The following is an 18,704-nucleotide window of genomic DNA, read 5'->3' as shown; positions in this document are numbered from 1 at the left end:
AGAGCACTGCTATTTACACATTTGCCCATGAGCTTCATTTCTTTCTCTCTCAATCCTATTTAACTAGATAATCTCTCTCTCTCTCTCTCTCTCTCTCTCTCTCTCTCTCTCAAAGTTCAAGCGTACATGTGTTTGTATAAAGCGTACGTACATGTGTTAGTGTGAAGTTCATCTTTCCCAGCTATATATATATTCCCACACACCAATCAAATCGAGTAATTTTCATAAACAGAGGGTCACATATAACCTTCAAACTAAAATCATCACAGGAAGCTTTCTTTAACTTTGCGGAGAGAGAGAGAGATAGAGAGAGACGAGAGAGAGAGAGAAGAGTTTTTTTTTTTTTTTTTTTTTTTTTTTGAGAGAGAGAGAGAGAGAGAGAGAGACGTCGTCTAGGGTTTTAGTGTGAAGATCAAGGTTTCCGTAGGATTTAAATAGCACCGAGTACGTGTGTCTGCCAATTTCATAAGGGCCTTCTTTAGAGCTGTAGGTCAAAGCCATTTTCTCATTCCCCGCAAAACCATTCTCTCTCTCTCTCTCTCTCTCTCTCTCTCTCTCTCTCTCTCTCTCTCTCTCTCTCTCTCTCTCAAGCTACACGTCTTAGACACGGTCCAATTAAAAGCAACCTTACCAAATACCCCTCGATATTTTTGGGGTTTCAAAATAAAATTGGTGAAGCATTTACAGAAGTGCACCTAAAAAAGGCCCAATAATCCTCAACTCATCACAAACAAAGCAGATAAACCAAAACAAAACAAGAAAAAAAAACACATTAGACAAGATACATTTCAACCCTCTCAAGCGACAGCGACAATCACGGACGCCTGAAGAGACGACCGTCTTCGAGCAAAGATCACGACACTTAAGATGATGCACGACAATCATCCGGTGTAAACAATCCCAAATGACATAAGCAACAGATCAAAGGGGAAAAACACCACCAGCAACTAAACTTTCAATCCCCAAAACTGAAGGCATACAACAACAACAACAACAACAACACACCCTCGAGGCAAATACTTCATTTAAGACAAGTCAGAACTCGAGAGACAAGGGCGCCCTTTTTTTTTCTTTTTTAAATATTATAAGTGACGAGTAAAGGAGAGAGAGAGAGAGAGAGAGAGAGAGCTTTTTTTTTTTGAGAGAGAGAGAGAGAGACTGGGTGGTATGTGTGTACAGGCATGACATCACACACTCGACCACACAAGATTAGCTGGTTCGTGTATTATAAGGGAATCACACACACATACACACACACACACACTGAATGGGTTCATGCATACCAACCTTAACCATACATGCATACATACATACATACACACTGACTGGTTTATCACCCACATAATACAAGACTGGCAGGTTTATGTACTTTAATGTCCTTCGCTCTTATACAGATATACACAAACTGGTTTAGGTATTCTGGTACACATACTCTCTCTCTCTCTCTCTCTCTCTCTCTCTCTCTCTCGAGCGCGCGCGCGCGCACACACACATACACACAGGCTCATCGACTAAAACAACACGGAACAACACACGTAACGACCACCTTTTGATGTTATATAAATAACCCATTTCTTAAACTACGGTTCTCTGTAAACAGCCTTTGCCCGAAGCCATAAACATAACGATTTGCTTTCCACTTCCAACGGTTGATTAAAAAAAAAATTAATAACGACAAAGAAATAAGATAAAAGGGGAAATGACACAATAATATATAGCAAACGGTTTAAAGCGGGCGGAGAGTATCAGGTGCCATGATCTGTACAAAACAAGATGCATATATATATATATATATATATATATATATATATATATATTATATATATATATAACAAAACTCCACTCTCTCAAGTCACTGCCACAGAGGTCGTGTTCAGACTGTAAAAAAAAAAAAAAAAAAAAACAAAAAAAATGAAATAAAAAAAAAAAAAAAAAAAAATAAAAAAAAATCTTGACGGCCGCTGAAGGTCCTTTCTGTCAATCATGATCCAAATGTCTGTCATAACCATGACAACTGAGAACTCTTTCAATTCGACCTCACGCTTTGAGAATCGTCGTTTAATTGATGGGTTCATAGGAGCCAGGACAAGCTGCAATCTATCAGTACGAAAATATACTTAAGTTTGTGTTCGTATTACTTCTGATAATTCTTCCTTGCTTTCTTATTTCAAAACTATGATATTAAAAAGAAAACACCACTGACAACCACCGCGAGGATCTTTTAAATAACTCTTTAGTGGTATTTTCGTACAAATAATGTTAACTTTTTATGTTTTATATATGTATATATGTTTAAATAATGACAGTAGATACACGTGACTTCATTAAATACATTAAATAAGCAAATACCACAGGAAAATGATAGGCAGAAATCCAATCGCTTTCGTCTTTACTAAGACATTGACAATGTCTTGGCAAAGACGAAAGCGCTTGGATTTCTGCCTATTATTTTACTGTGGTAATTTCGCTGTTTATATTTATATATATATATATATATATATTATATATATATATATAGATATATATATATATATATAGTATGTATGTATGTAGTATGTAGTTTTTATGTATGTATGTATGTATGTATGTATATATAGTATGTAATATATATATAGTGTGTGTGTGTGTGTTTTGTTATTTCGACGAAATAAGAACGAAATATGACAACACCATTTCACCAAATCGTCGGGAATCAAACGCTATATTTAGCATCTGTGAAATTCCAGGAATCCCAGCAATACTCCGGCCATGACACTTTTCTTATTAAATCAAAACTATTATAAATGTTTTAAACAATCAAACTCTTCTATTAATGTAGTTAGGCCACCTTAAAAAGACGTAAAAGCAACGTCATTGTACACTAAGTGGACACACGTATTAAATATTTTAGACGCACCCTCGCAAGGTGTAATTAATTACACCTACAATTACACTGCTTTTCATCGGGCTGTTACAAATGCAGTCAACTGAATCCTATCGGTATGAATCGATGCCGCATATGGTCACGAATCAACAATGCATGCGGACCAATCAGCTATGCATGTATTCATAAATCTGCGCTGCAGCCAAGTTAAACGTTTAACGACATGTATTATCGAGAAACGCGGTCACAAACCATTCTCAGATATCAATGTTCACGCACGGTAGTTAGTTATCAGTTATTAGATCAATAAATAGGTCAATACGTGGGTCATTTTTCTCCTGATTTCCGAGGCCGATGGAAATGGCAATGGCAATCACATGCCCTTATGTATTCCGGACCAGGGCGAAAAATATGGAAAATGTGAAAAGCATAAGTTGGTGCAAAGTGTTTTCGAGACAGAGCGGAATCACATTAAGTTTGCATTTCCGTTTACTCTCTCTTACTTCCTCCTCGTGAACACCATATTCTTTGGGAGCTTGAATTTCAAGTCAATGGGTGGTCTTGTTTCATATGAACAGGTTTCATCTACGAATAATAATAATATAATAATAATAATAATAACAATGTCCACAGGGGCAAGGTGCCCAAACGATACTTCACAAATACATTCTTTATTTTGGAGCCCCGAAAGACCAGTCCAGCGTTTCGTTTCCAGCCACTTTGGGGCTCTGCAAAAATGAACAAATAGGAACAAACGCTATAACCTTTGGTTATCCTTTTATTAATCTGTGAGGTCTCATACACTACAACCATGGTTATCCTTCTAATCTGTAAGGTCATTATCACGCACACATGCGCCCGTGAATTTGCAAAGATGATAATTATTATCAAGTAATCACATATTCCAAAACCAGTTGAAGATGGGAGGAAACCCCATCTACGACAGATCCCATAATCAACAAACAACAAATCAAAGTCGCGATTTCAGACTTTACAAAGGACAGAGCCAGCATTCTCATGTATGCTGCCCCTGTTGTTACTCCCACATCTGTAGGTCACATCGAGGCAGGAGCCACCAACGGAGTGAGTAATAACACACACACAATACAGGGGAGGACGCCGTCAATATCCCATGAACAAAAAATGATGAACTGTAGCGGAATTATCATGTACAAATGCGACAGAACAATGGCCTCCCTAACAGACATGGCCGACGGCTTCCTCGTCGTCACAACTGAGGATATAAAAAAATAATTCGGGGATAAGAAAAAAAACGACAACAAAAACAAACCGAGAGAGAGAGAGAGAGAGCTCACAGATGCCTCCCAAAGAGATGGGCTATTCAGGCTTTTGTAAAAGTAGCCTTGTTCGCCCACGCCAGCATCCACAAAATCTACCTCCGGAACAAATCAATTTCAAGGACAGAGTCGCACATACAAAGGAACACATGAAAGGGAAAGAACAGATTGAAAAGGATGACGGGGACAAATCTTTACACTCTCTCTCTCTCTCTCTCTCTCTCTCTCTCTCTCTCTCTCTCTCTCTCTCTCTCTCTTCTACGTTAGCTATTGACCGACCTAACAAAGATTACCGAAATGAACGTTGAAGCAAACTTCGCCAAATGTGAAACATTATCTTGTGCATCTTGTGTTTCTAACTTCGCAACGGGGGGTGGGGGGGGGGGGGAGGGGTGAATGAAGAAGAATAAGAGGAAGAGAGAGAGAGAGAGAGAGAGAGAGAGAGAGAGAGAGAGAGAGAGTGCAAATCCCCTCTACATACACCACACGTGTCTAAGTGTTCACAGAGGAAAAAAGATAAAGACCTCCCCCACCCAATTCCTTTTCTCAAATAATTACGCAAAGCGAAAAGGAAACGGCCTCTCCACCAAGCCACTAAGAGCACTTTATAAACTAGTCAAATTGAATAATTGCCTAATTAAATGCCAGCCTCTGAACCATACGTTCATCCACATAATTCTAGTGCTTGCAGTTCATCCGTGAAGCAGATTTTTTTCTTTTTTCTTTTTTGTAACAGATCTCTATAGAAATATTACGTCAGAAAACATGGAAAATACGTATACCTCTACACGAATGTCATCTGTCATGCATAACGTGGAAATATACAGTATTTCCAGCTTGCGTCAAGGTACATATAACGCATTGCCATAATAAAAATTAAACAAAATAGGAGTCTGCTATATTTCTTATTTTCATAATCAAAATTTGACAATATAAGAGTCTGCCATATGGCATGACAAGGCCACAAGGGCATTCCAATTTTGGATAACATAAATATTGCATTTCGTTACAGATCAAACCCAGTAATGATATATATATTATATATATATATATATATATATATATATATATATATATATATATATATTATATATATATATATATATATATATTAAGTCAACTCGTCAATTCGAGTCTCACGTATTACGGTATGGAGATCGGTGACCTGCTATATTTAATTCTAGTTTATTTATTGTAAGCATATCCCAAATTAAAATAATTCAACACTGAATTAAATGACCATTCATTATGCAAAAACATTTTATATATAAAAGAATAGTTGTAGTAATAAAGTATAAAGGATGAATTTAAATACAAAAAAGGAGCTAAAATACGAGAAATATAACTGTCACTGTAGCGAACAATTATGAATGGCGATGAAAGCAAATATGACATAGAAAATGTGAAGAAATGAAATCTCTGTGTGTGAGAGAGAGAGAGAGAGAGAGAGAGAGAGAGAGAGAGATTCCAATCAGCATCCAAGATGCACCTTTAGGTTCAGAGATCCAAGGGGTTCCCGAATCCTTTGGTCTCATCAAGAATTAACTTTTTAATAATTGGATCGCAGGGAGCGTGTGGACAAAGGAAATCATTAAAGATGGAATTGAACATGAAAGACATGCTGTCTGAGAGAGAGAGAGAGAGAGAGAGAGGAGAGAGAGAGAGAGAGAGAGAGAGAGAATGAATGCCTGATTGGTTCCCCATTTATCTTGTCAAGCGGCCCCCCCCCCCCTTGCCCTGCTCCCCCTACTTGTTCCCATCCAAGGACCTCCAATTCACCTCAATTAGGTTCTCTTCCAACTAATCTATATCCTCCTTCCTCGAAGGAGAATCCCCACGGGGGGTGGGGGTGGGGGGGGGCGGGGTGGCGGAATGTAAAGAGGGGGAGGCAGGAGTGATTTCTGTTCTTGGTCTTGACATACTGAGACAATAACCGCACATTAAGAACAGGAAAGATCCAGAACAAGACACTTTAAGGTCAGGAAAATGAACAGAACTCTTGACTCGAAGTCACAAAAAAAAAAAAAAAAAAAAAAAAAAAAAAAAAAAAAAACAAAAAAAAAAAAAAAAAAAAAAAAAAAAAAAAAAAAAAAAAAAAAAAAAAAAAAAAAAAAAAAAAAAAAAAAAAGGAAAAAATCATACTCAACAGAATTTCATGAACATAAGAGAATCAACTAATCAAAACTGACGAGAGAGAGAGAGAGAGAGAGAGAGAGAGAGAGAGAGAGAGAGAGAGAAGAGAGAGAGAGAGAGAGAGAGAGAAAGATATTATAATGAGCAAACCTGAAACCTCCCCCACTCTAAAAGTAAACAAAAAAAAATTGCAGCTAAATACGGAAGCGTAATTAACAAAATATAAATATTGGTGTTATATATATATATGTATATGTGTATATGTATATATATACACACACACATACATACACATACACACACACACACACACACACACACACACATATATATATATATGATATTTTTGACGTACACAAAAAAAGATGAAGTTCACGTTCTGAAACTTCAGAATATAAGTGAAACTTCAGAATACAAGTACAAAATGTACAAACTTCGTGATATGAGTCTCATGGAAAAATCACTAGAATACCAAAATACACAGTCAGTAAACAATTTACTGATAAAAGCAAAATGCAACCAACTCTTACTCCAACACTGTACAGAGAGATTAGAGAATGGTTCTTTACATATCTCGACATACTCCTCCTCAAAGCCTTGCCTTGGTTTGCTCTATTTACGTTTCCTGACACCCTGGGAAGGGGGGGCGGGGGCGGGGGGAGCGGGGGGGGGGCGGGGGGGGGGGTGGGGGGGTTATTAATTGGTTTAATAATATAAAAAAAACCGACCACGTCTCTCCTTCCCTGACCTCGGCCATACCGTCTGTCAGTGAGGCTCGTACTCGAACGCATTAATAAGGCAAGCACCACAGAAGCAAGCATAAAGCCTTACCTTGGCAAAATTCAAAGGGCAAAACAATGGCGCAACCGAGGGTGAAGGAATATTCCAAATATTAAAGTTGGAGCCTTATAGTGTGTGTCTGTGTTGTGTGTGTGTGGAGGAGAGAGAGAGGAGAGCGCTGGAGAGGAGAAGAGAGGAGAGGAGAGGGTAGATATTACTAGCGACCGACCCGAAGAACTATAAGCTTAGACCTTTTTTCCCTTCAGAGAGCAGACACGGTTGCCTACATACAAATACAAGAGGTACAGCAAAAAGACGTCTTTCCCTTCCTTCCTTAAGGGCAACCAAAAAATGCGGAAGGAGAAATGCCGTCTTGAAGAGGAGGGAGGGGAGAGAGAGAGGAGACGAAGGGGGAGAGGGGTGATGAGGAGAAGAGGAGCGAGAAGTGGAGGAGAGTTGCGAGAGAGAGAGAGAGAGAGAGAGAGAGAGAGAGAGAGAGAAAATAAGCTATCCACCGAAAACGAAATAAAATGACTGCGGTAAAAACCAGAAAGATACAAGTACGGACCGAAATAATTATGCAGTGGCACGGCTGCCTCACACCCATTTCTTGACGAGAGAGAAGAAGCTATGAGGAATTCTTCAAGCGTTTTTGCGTGCTACTCATCTGCTCTGTCGGCGTCACCGCGACCCATCCGAGTCACGAGCGCCGAGCGCCTTAAGGGGAAAGGGAAACAAAATGTTGGCAAAGATTGAGACACCCTGTTACAAGGATTAGGAAAAACGCTTAGAATAAATATGGATTGATGGATGTTCATTATATAAAAGTAAATAATTAAAATCATGACCGAAACACAATCTACGAAATCCCACACAAACAAATTTCATGAGTCATAGTGGACTGATTATCTGGCGTCGCGTCGCTATATTCTAGTAACTTCCCGACACTGCTTACAACCTCACTTGAAACTTCTACCGGTTTATGAATTGGGGAAAATTGAAGCTGATGACTTTTATAGATCCTAAAAGTATTTCGAAGTCTCCATCCAGTCTCGTTTTATCAAATAAGGCTTATTACCACTTCCGGTCAACATATTTTTCGGGTAAAACTAACCCAGTTTGGTCACATTGGAGAAAATTACTTTGTCTCCCCAAGCAAGAGCTTCTTTATTTTGCTTAAATTATTATTATTATTATTATTATTATTATTATTCAGCATTAGAAAGCTAATGAAAAAACTAGACATTAACACTTACTCAATTCTCTGTGTCTGTTTTCAAACGAGTGCCCTAGAAAAAAAAATGCAAGGAATCATTCCCAAGAAACTGGAATCCTATTATGACATAGGATGATACTCCAGTGAAAACATAATACATGGACAAATAACACACCCATGCACAACCTCACTCTACTTTTAATTTTTACTAAGACGACCCATTGTTGTTTCGGAAGGAGCTGGCCTTGTGGCAGCAGCACGGCTCTCTCTCTCTCTCTCTCTCTCTCTCTCTCTCTCTCTCTCTCTCTCTCTCTCTCTCTCTCTCCTGCCTTTTCAGCTTCGTATTCTAGTGTAAATTATTTCTTCTCTCTCTCTCTCTCTCTCTCTCTCTCTCTCTCTCTCTCTCTCTCTTTCAAAAGTGGATCAAGACTAGAGGCAAGTAATTATAGGCCTGTGAGTCTAACATCACATATTATGAAAGTGTATGAAAGGGTAATAATGAAGAAAAATATTATGAAACATTTAATAAAAAATAATTTGTTTAATAAAGGGACACATGGTTTCGTACCCGACAAAAAAGTACACAAACCCAACTGTTAGTCCACCGTGAAAACATATCAAAAATATTGAAAAGCGGAAATGAAACAGATGTTTATTTAGACTTTGCAAAAGCTTTTGATAAAGTAGACCATAATATAATTGGCGAAGAAATTAGAAAAGACAATATCGTGGATAAAGTAGGAAGATGGTTAAAAGAATTTTTTACACAACAGAAAACAGATAGTTATGCAAACGACGAGAAATCGGATGAAGCCAAGGTAATATCCGGTGTGCCGCAAGGTACGGTGTTAGCTGCAATACTGTTTGTTATTATGATTGAAGACATAGACAATAATGTTAAGGATTCGGTAGTGAGTAGTTTCGCAGATGACACAAGAATAAGTAGAGAAATTACTTGTGATGAAGATAGGAACGCTCTACAAAGAGACCTTAACAAAGTATATGATTGGGCAGAGGTAAATAGGATGGTATTTAACTCTGATAAATTTGAATCAATAAATTATGGAGACAGAGAAAGAAAGCTATATGCATATAAGGGACCTAATAATGAGACCATCACAAATAAGGAAGCAGTTAAAGACCTTGTTGTGTATGATGATGAATAGGAACATGTTATGCAATGATCAAATAGCAACTCTGTTGGCAAAATGTAAAGCAAAAATGGGAATGTTGTTACGGCACTTCAAAAACAAGAAAAGCTGAACACATGATTATGCTTTATAAACATATGTTCGTAGTCCACTTGAATATTGCAATATGATATGGTACCCACACTATCAAAAGGATATTGCACAAATAGAGAGTGTACAAAGGTCCTTTACAGCTAGAATAGAAGAAGTTAAGGACCTAGACTACTGGGAAAGACTACAATTCTTAAAATTATATAGTCTAGAAAGGAGAAGAGAACGCTACATGATAATTCAGGCATGGAAACAGATAGAAGGAATAGCAGAAAAATATCATGGAACTAAAAATATCAGAAAGAGCAAGCAAGAGGTAGATTAATAGTGCCCAAAACTATACCAGGAAAAATAGGAAAAGCACACAGGACATTAATCCACTACGCACCAGCATCGATAATGCAGCGTCTATTCAATGCGTTGCCAGCTCATCTGAGGAATATATCAGGAGTGAGCGTTAGATGTGTTTAAGAATAAGCTCGACAAATATCTAAACTGCATCCCAGACCATCCAAGATTGGAAGATGCAAAATATACCGGAAGATGTACTAGCAACTCTCTGGTAGACATTAGAGGTGCCTCACACTGAGGGACCTGGGGCAACCCGAACAAGATGTAAGGTTTGATGTAAGGTAAGTAAGGTCTCTCTCGTCTCCTAGAGATAAGTGGGCACACGATGTCTCCTTGGATGGATTAAAAGTCTTTGAGACATTCTAATCCTTGTAACTCCTTGTAACACACACACACTCACTAAGAAAGTAGTATACCTCCGTTCACCGTCGACTCCTGGTACCGCACAGTCCCTCAAGTGTTACCGCCGACCCCTGATTATCCCAAGACGACCCCTAGCACCAAAGACCGCGAATTCAGCGACTGCTATCTTTTTCGCGGGGCATGAAGTGCACGCCCCAGTCGTAAATCTCGGTAACGTGCAACCCTTACAGCAGACTAATGACGACAACTTCGGGGGGGAGAGAGAGAGAGAGAGAGAGAGAGAGAGTTTTTTGAAAAGTTCGTCGTCAGTTGCTCGTTAATTCAGAAGCAGATGTTCTCGGGCAATATTGTCGGTTCTAATGCCACGCCTACTTTAAATTCCCAGCGCCGTCTATGATTCAACAATGTACTTGCATTAGCACACCGGCTACGGGGCCAAACAAACGTGAAGGAGAGAGAGAGAGAGAGAGAGAGAGAGAGAGAGAGAGAGAGAGAGAGAGAAATAGCATGAAATAAGTTAGTTTAAACCTTAGAAACTTTAGAGAGATCGATCGATAAATAAAATGAAAAACGGGAGTGAAAAAAATATAATGTATGAGAGAGAGAGAGATTTATTTATTAAATTTATTACGCTCAAAGACGTCAAACAAAGTTACATATTAGCAGTTACATACAGTACATCAGAAATCAACAGAAAAAAAAAAATTACAGCATTGAATCATCGGTATATCAGTTACAAAATAACATATATGAGATCGTATTCTATTATCACAACAACTGCAACAGACAGTTTAGCAGCCACCAAAGTGAGAGAGAGAGAGAGAGAGAGAGAGAGAGAGAGAGAGAGAACACGCGGTAAATAAAATATATGGAAGTGAAAACCTATGTGAGAGAGAGAGAGAGAGAGATAGAGAGAGAGAGAGAGAGAGAGAGAGAGACTCGGGCAAACAGCGATCCCGGGAAACAGGCGTTAAAGTCGGCATGCCAAGGTTAAGGTGCTTAAATAGCGACCTTCGTGCCTCCATTGCAGAGGTGTGCTGAAGGCCCCCCCCCCCCCCCCCCCGGCCCCAACCCCCATTTGCTGGTACATCTCCAAGCTCGTTAACACACACACAGCCGTGACTGCGCCAAAGAAATGGGGGGGGGGGGGGGGCGTGTGTGTGTGTGTGCATGCAAGGCACGCACGTGCATGTCTGTTCCCTATGAGAGAGAGAGAGAGAGACAGAGTGGGGGTAAAAAAAATTAAATATGGAAGTGAAAACTTGGAGAGAGAGAGAGAGAGAGAGAGAGAGAGAGAGAGAGAGAGAGAGAGAGAGAGAAATCTATAAGTCAGAACCAGGAAGTGAGAGGTACAATATCGAAAAAAAAATTTACGGTATTTTTGAGAGAGAGAGAGAGAGAGAGAGAGAGAGAGAGAGAGAGAGAGAGAGAGAGAGAGAGAGAGAGAGAGAGAGCCTCGGCGTTGCGCACTCCTTCAGAGGCGGGGGTTTACGGGTGGTGAAAGCGAAGGTCTCTTCGATATAATGGCATTTAACTACCTGGCATCTAAACCGTAGGCTAAACTCAGTATATACTAGATTCTCTTCCCTACCCTCCCTCCTAATCCCTCCTGAACACCTCTTTTCAAAACACTTGGTGAAAAAATGTGACACTACACATTTGGGGAGCTACGCCTAAACCGCTGTAGTATTTACCTAGGACACCGTCATGTAAATAAAATAACACATCCGTGGGTGACGCTGATGAATCCTATTTATGGATGTGGTATACAACCGAATTAGTGTAGCTGGTAAACACGGGAAGCCTCGTCAATGTTTACAACGTAAACAGTACGATTCGGCCATTCATAGCATGCGAGTTAGCATGTGTCATAATGAATCAGCGAAAATATTAAAAACTTCAACTCATTAAATCCCTCAAAACACCTTCGTAAACCCAATTTAAAATCTGCAGCAGTTTCCAACAAACAGGTGCAGTATTATTCACAATTAACCCCACAAGCATAAAATGAATATCAAATGAAACCAATCAACAAACGATCATGCAAGTGAATCTAAATTAAAATACTTTCCAGTTGAAGGCAGAGTTATCTGTGAGTTCGGTTTTAGTTTCTTCATACAAAACGTTTCCATCGGTCTTAGCTCAGCTTCAAACCGAACTTTCCATAATTATTAACCTTCAAACAGACTAGACAAAGATCTTGAGAAAATATAGGGAACGCCAAATCTAATGCAAAAGAGATCCACCATTATGATCTCAGAGAGAGAGAGAGAGAGAGAGAGAGAGAGAGAGAGAGAGAGAGAGAGAGAGAGAAACATGCCCAACTGCAAAGCAAGAAGGTGCAAACACGTGCATAATTTACACACTGCACTGGATTTGGCACATTAGAGAAGGCTGACAGCGCAAAAACAACTAGTCTAGTCTGTCCAACACACACACACACACACACATATATATATATATATATATATATATATATATATATATATATATATATATATATTATATATATATATATACATATATGTGTGTGTGTGTGTGTGTGTGTGTATGTGTGTGTACTGAATAAGACGGAAAAAAATGAGAACCGCTTGAACGCCAATTAATTGAATCATAAAATGTACATAAATTTCAATAAACATTACCCTCAAAACAGCAAGATGATAGAGAGAGAGAGAGAGAGAGAGAGAGAGAGAGAGAGAGAGAGAGAGAGAGAGAGAGAGAGAGAGAGAGACCTATAGGACGAACACTGAATAAATGAGGCAAATAAACTTTGCACTGACAAACAGCGCGAAGGCTGGTGGGAGGCAGCATCGAGGGAGCTTTTGAATATAATAATATGACCTTTAAAGGGGAAATGACAAAACTTACAGAGAAAAATAAAATAAATAAATTAACGGTTAGTAGATTTTTATCATTAGTATCGTGGTTACAGGTCCAAAATAATATAGCATGTGAGTATATGGTCTTTAATGGATATTAAAAGCTTTCGAACCTTTTACTAAGTTCATCTTCAGTCAAGTTGCTTTTATTAGCACAATTCAGCATTAAAGTTCCTCTAACTAGTGACGAGCTGCAATGCTATTCCTCCTCCTATCGCCCTATACGTTTCCAAAGAATTTGGCCCCCAGTAAGTCTGACAATATCTGGGACGGGGAGCTTTGAAATTCGAATCTCAATGGGACCCAGAGTGGGGGAGGAGCAATTAAAAAGACAGCCACTTCTGTCACTCAGCCCATTACCCAAACAACTTTCGCACTGCATCGAGATCCAACAGAAACTACTGAATGGATTGCTTTAATTTCCAACCGTTTAATTGTAATTATTATTATTATTTTTTTTTTTTTGCAATGAAAAGCCACAAGAACGATTCTCCTAAAATTTGTCTGCCTCACAGGTTTCCTATTTTCTTCGATTCTTGAGAGAGGTAAGAAAATACTTTAGTAGGCAGTCTACCTGCGTGTTTCTCCACTGTTTCGCCGTGTTTAGTACTGTAGTAGATTCACATCAATCGTGCATTTGTCTAGGCCAGTCCCTTACGACGCTCCTGATTGGCTGTTGATAAGCCAATGACAGGGCTGGAAATGACAGGGCTGGAACTCTCACTCTCTCTCGAGAGAGAGAGTTCACATGGGCAGGATTATACTACCCAAGATGGAATAACATAAGGTGTGTTCACCGATGGATCCGATCGCTAATTTCCCTCTCTCAGTGACGTCACTGGACCACATCGACTGGGCGATGCACTTGTCACTCCGACAGTTGCATTGTTGCAGTTCACGATTATTGGTGTGTATTCCATATTTGGGTGCACTAATAGTTCCAGACAGTATGGGAGTTTGTTTTCACAGGTTCCCTAAAGACCAGGAGTCCAAAGTATGAATTAATGCATGTAAAAGAAGTGATAAATATTAATTTTAAGGATGCCAGGATTTGTTCTGTCCATTTCCGGACAGAAGATTACGAAAGAAATCTTCAATATGAACTGCTACCACAACTTTACAGAGAAATTATCACAGATTTAAGAAAACCGCAGTTCTCTCTTTAAATTTACCTGTTAAGACGTAAAGTCAGGTATGGTTTAACAATTTGTTTACATCTCATTAGTGCAATTTTTAGTGATATATCTTTTGTTGATAAGTAGCCTGGACTAAATTCTTGAAATGAGTACAATTAGATTAGCTAGCATATGCAATGATGAAGAAATGATATGATTAAGGCTATCCAATTTTTTTTCTTTGATACTTTTCATTTTATGTATGTAAAGTTTATCGAACAGGTGGTTAGACCTATGCGTATGACGTACTTCTGAGTACGTCTTCCTGTGCAGAACAATAATTAGGCCTTAGAACCTTTTTATTTCTTAAGAACCCCAACAAGGATATCGTGGGGTCAAGAGTATAGACTGAATCAAGTGTAGACTGAGGAATTTCTTTGTTACTGTAAGAAACACATTTTATTTTAAGCAATCACGGTCATATGTTGCTCCCAATGATGATAACATGCCCATGTAATGAGCAATACTAGTGTTATGGAACCAGGTAGTCTTGGGTTTCCAAAACCTCTGAAGAAAGTGACTCCAGTCATGTTGACTTACTCTGAATTATGTATCTCTGCTCATCTCTTGATGAGAATTCCTCAGGAAGGTCTACCTAATGAGCTGGAGGAAGAGGATTTTGTATATCTTGGAGTAGAGTCTGAATATGGTATAGAAATTGAAGCCTTAAATTATCTGGGTGATATAGCTCATAAGTACAGAAATAAATATCCTCCCCTAGGATTCCCAGAAAAATTGAAGGCCTAAACAACGACTGGATCTCCAAGTGAGGAGGAAAGTGCTGTTTAGGCCCAGTCCTCAATTTGTCAGTAATTGAAAGGAAATGGGAATAACTCTTTAAATCTTTTCATGGGAACAGTTGAAACCAGGCGTTGAGGGGATTACGAAATTGAGTTAATATTTTCAGGGAATTAAACATTAATGCTCCAGAAGGAAGTAATGAAGTTCTTTATTAGGTGCCAAACAAAAAATACATTTTATGGATGAAGGATATTAAATGCTGAAGGGAGTCAGAATTTCTTAAAAAAGGTGTAAAGAAAATGAAAAAAATTCTTTCAGTACTTTTTGGTAAATAAAAGAACAATACGCTAGTTCAATAAAAGTCTGGAAAGTTTTTTTTTTTTATATTCATTCCCCCTCGTTACTTTCGTTATTTGTATTCCAACAAGATTATATTCTGTATGGTAAGGTCTTAAACTATCTTGATATAACTGTGTTTTAAGTAATAGAGAGAGAGAGAGAGAGAGAGAGAGAGAGAGAGAGAGAGAGAGAGAGAGAGAGAGAGAGAGAAAGTATTTTCCTGTATGGAAATTGTGAACACCAGCATAGCAACAAATTACTGTCAAAACATACGTAATCATTAAGTGCACTGCCCAGTCGACGCGCACCTGTTGACGTCACAGTGCGGAACCGAGCGACCGACGATCTCACCTTATGTTATTCCATCTTGATACTACCTAACCCATGTTGAACTCTTCTGCGAGAGACCAGAGTTTTCCAGTCCTGTGATTGGCTTATCAACAGCTAATCAGGAGCGTCGTAAGATACGGGCCTAGCCATCAAACGTACGGTTGATGTGAATCTACTATAGCCCGTCGGGGGTCGAATGTCCCTAAAGTAGCACCTTCAAGGGTGGTTGTTTGAGATTAAGCAGGCCTTATGCCAGCCTCGGGGATCAAATGTGGTAAAATGCATTTAGGAACATTTGACCCCCGACGGGCTAGTACTAAACACGGCGAAACGGTGTAGAAACACGCAGGTAGACCGCCTACTAAAGTAGCACCTACTACATCGACGGCCGGGTAGCTGTTATCAAGACGGTTTTCAACCGTCCTAATGCTCGCCAGCTATCATGAACGCCATCACTCATAATGAGAGCACTTTCTACACAAAAGTACTCAGAACTCAACTAGCCAGCATCCACGACACAGATTGCCGTTAAGTGAAAATGAAAATTCTGCCTTGCCAGACAATTGGTAGCTCCAGTGCTCTACAGATTAAGGGGGAAAGTCGGTAAAAGTACTGCTAATTCACCGACCACGTCTAGAGGATACCTTTCTCTTCAGCGCAGGTACGAAAAGGTAAGGTTACGTCCCTTGAAAGCGATACTGTAACAAGTTTTTACGCGGATGCTTTCTGTCAAAACTTATTAATTCGCAATAATCACTGTAACTCCATAAGACAAACCCTAATCAAAACGCAGAACAAACTACTTCACATCAAAATTAAACAATCACTTCAAAGTTATATTTTCAAAATATATAACAAGTATTATTCGATACTGCATTTGAAAAAAAAATCCGCTTTGCCAGTTTCAATTCTTGTGTACAAATCTGAAATTGTTCCCACGTAACAGAAAGTCAAACCAATTCTGTCCATAAATACATTTCGAGAATTGAAAATCTGAAACTGTTCCCACTTAACAGGATGTCAAATGAAACAACCCGACGTAACATTTAGAGAACTAATTATCACAAGTTTCTCTGAATTTATATATAAAAAATGATAACGTGAATACCTATCTGATGTGAAATTTTAAAACCTTTCTGGTGTAAAATTTGTCAAAATCGATTGTTAGAGTATCATATACGTTTTTGTAGACACTAGAAACATTGATCAAAATAATTAAAGTTTGCAACGCAACATTCTCAGAACCGATAAAACACTGAACACTGAACAAAAGCAAACATTTAACTGATGTAACATTCACGAAATCATTGACGCAAGACTAAATCATTCGTACAAATAAATAAAAATGCATTAACTTCTCTGAGTAATATTCCGAGAATCGACTGTCGCCCAAAAAGGAAAAAAATAAATAAATAAAAATAAAAATAAACCCTTTGGAATAATAATTAATAAAAAAAAACTTGCCTAATATACCATTCCAAGAATCAATTATTGGGATGATTATGGAGCAAAGTCTTTACATTATACACACACACACACACCACACCCACACACCACACACAAATATATATATATATATATATATTATATATAATATATATATATATATATATATATATATATATATATATATATATATATATATATTATATATATATATATATATTTCATTTTATATACATCCACGAATATATTTTAACCGTCTAACTCTGTGAATCGCCAACAAACTGAACTAGCGCCTGGATGCATTTGACAACTCTTTAGAAAAAACTTCAAAAGCGCCTTTGAAACTGACCTATTTGATTAATGCCCTATTAATTAAAACGTAGTCTCTCTCTCTTCCATCTCTCTCTCTCTCTCTCCGATCAAACCAGCCATATAAAAGGGGGGGAAGGAGGGGGGAAGGGAGGGGGGGGAGGAGGAGGAGGGAGGAGGCTGGATTCATCCCTTCTTGGAAATTAAAGACAACTTATTGTTGGAGCTGATTCGGCCAAATAATCTCATCTCTCTCTCTCTCTCTCCTAATCTCTCTCTCTCTCTCTCTCTCTCTCTCTCTGATTGAACTGACTTTCAAACCCCAATCACAAAAGTACACCGCTAAATCTCTAAATAATAGTACTAAAGTTAATGTCCTCACAATAATACTACTACTGGATTCAGTGTATAAATTATTTATCTATAATTTCAATTATCAAAACTTCAGACTTAAATATTCAAAAGTACTGGAGAATTATTTTTCTCACTATCAAAACTCCAACTGTCTGCTTCATGATTATAATACTGGGAGACCTGCAATTCTTTCATTAATATATTCCCAATATTCCTTTGGTGAAATTTAGAGTATCCCTGTTATCCACAGAAAACTAAACACTCGATATTTCCCTTGGTAATATTTAACAAAAGCATAATTTTCACTTCAATGCAACTTCCAACCATAATTCGCAAGGAGAAACGGAGGTCACAGTAAGAAAGCCCAGTAAAATATATTAAAAACACATGGAATTTGAAGTACTATATATATATATCAATATTGCACAAATAAAATCTAGATTCAAAATATGAGGAAAAAAACGTGAAAAAAACAATCTCGAACCATCACACCTCAGTATTAAAGAGACTATCAACTTCAACACTGTAAAAAAAATATATATAACTTATATATATATATTATATTTTAATATATATATATAATAGTATAGTATCTATATTAATAATAAATAATATATAATATATATATATTTATATTTATTAATATAGATATATATATATATAACCAACAAAAAGAAAAAGGTAAGCAAGACAGCCCGGAGCAAGAGTTTCGGCCCTGCATTTCCAGCGTCCAAGTTCCTGCCCTAATGGCCAGACATCAAGAGATCTGCTGGCAGTTATTAAAAGCCAGTCCGCGACAGATAGCCTCCCATAACGATATAGCGAAATCGGTAATGAATTCGAGAGCTTAGCGCAGGTAGCCGGAAATGGACCCAATCTCAAT

General features: G+C 38.2%; 1 protein-coding gene across 3 annotated transcripts in view; it reads right to left on the bottom strand.

The window, feature by feature from the left end:
• Window positions 1-18,704, bottom strand: part of LOC135214897 (ras-related protein Rap-2b-like) — a 198,702-nt gene that overhangs the window by 21,657 nt on the left and 158,341 nt on the right. Inside the window, exon 4 of one of the 3 annotated variants that reach the window (XM_064249360.1) lies at window positions 8,331-8,363. The exons of the other annotated variants lie outside the window; for them this stretch is intronic. The gene's annotated coding sequence lies outside the window, so the exon portion shown is untranslated. The remainder of the gene's footprint in view (window positions 1-8,330; window positions 8,364-18,704) is intronic. 3 annotated transcript variants of the gene reach the window in all.

Source organism: Macrobrachium nipponense, chromosome 19 (assembly GCF_015104395.2).
Source record: "Macrobrachium nipponense isolate FS-2020 chromosome 19, ASM1510439v2, whole genome shotgun sequence".
Classification (NCBI taxonomy): domain Eukaryota; kingdom Metazoa; phylum Arthropoda; class Malacostraca; order Decapoda; family Palaemonidae; genus Macrobrachium; species Macrobrachium nipponense.
Note: the sequence above shows the minus strand (reverse complement) of the source record. Positions and strands in the feature narration are given on the sequence as shown.